This window comes from Rhincodon typus, chromosome 5, assembly GCF_021869965.1.
Source record: "Rhincodon typus isolate 14 chromosome 5, sRhiTyp1.1, whole genome shotgun sequence".
NCBI classification, from domain to species: Eukaryota; Metazoa; Chordata; class Chondrichthyes; order Orectolobiformes; family Rhincodontidae; genus Rhincodon; species Rhincodon typus.
Genome location: NC_063336.1, coordinates 297,176 through 298,273, shown reverse-complemented (window position 1 = coordinate 298,273; position 1,098 = coordinate 297,176). Strand labels below are relative to the sequence as shown.

The 1,098-nt window shown below is 44.7% G+C and overlaps 1 protein-coding gene across 1 annotated transcript in view; it reads left to right on the top strand.

Annotated features, from left to right (window-relative positions):
- Positions 1-1,098, top strand: part of cmtr1 (cap methyltransferase 1) — a 36,908-nt gene that overhangs the window by 456 nt on the left and 35,354 nt on the right.

Genomic DNA, 1,098 nt, shown 5'->3' with positions numbered 1-1,098 from the left:
AAACATTCAGTGAGCAAGCCTCCACAATTCACTGGGCAGGGAATTCCACAGATTCACACCCTCAATTCAGTCCTAAATCTGCCCCCCCCTCTAATTTCGAGGCTATGGCCTCTTGTTCTAGTTTCACCCACCAGTACAAACAAACTCCCTGCTTCTATCTTATCTATTCCCTTCATAATTTTATATGTTTCTATAAGATACCCCTCTTTCCTCTAAATTCCAATGAATATAGTCCCAGTCTATTCAGCTTCTCCTCATTAAGCCAACCTTCTCAACCGTTGCATCACCCTAGTGAGCCCCCTCTGCACTGCCTCCAGTGCCAGTACGTCCTTTCTCATGTAAGGAGACCAAAACTGTACACAGTATTCCAGGTGTTACCTCACCAGCACCCGATACAGCTGCAGCATAACCTCCCTGCTTTTAAACTCCCCCCCCACCCCCAGCAATGAAGCACAATATTCTATTTGCCTCCTTAATTGCCTGCTGTACCTGCAAACCAACCTTCTATGATTCATGCACAAGGACACCCAGGTCCCTCTGCACAGCTGCATGCTGCAATTTTTTACCGTTCAAACAACAGTCCTTTTTGCTGTTAATCCGAACAAAATGGATGATTTCACATTTATCAACAATGAATTCCATCTGCCAGACCTTTGTTCACACAATTAAACTATCTATATCCCTCTGCAAACTTTCACAGTCCGCTGCACACGTTGCTCCACCACTCATCCGAGTGTCATCCACAAACTTTGACACATTACACATGGTCCCCAGCTCCAAATCACGGGAAGGGGATAATTCATAGTGATGTAAATTAAAACTTTCAAATTAAAAGTGAAAATTTGAAATAAATGTGTTGGATGATAACATGGTGTTGTGTGATTTGTGACTTTTAAATGAAAACTGAAAGGACTGTGGCTGGTGTAAGTGAGAAACAAAGAGAGAAGTCCAGGGCCAGGTAGCATCAGAGGAGCAGGATAGTTGACATTTCGGGTAGGGACACTTCTTCGTCAGCTTTCCTGCTCCTCTGATGCTGCCTGTCCTGCAGTGTTCCTCCAGCCCCACACTGTGTTATTCCTGCTCCTCTGATGCTGCCTG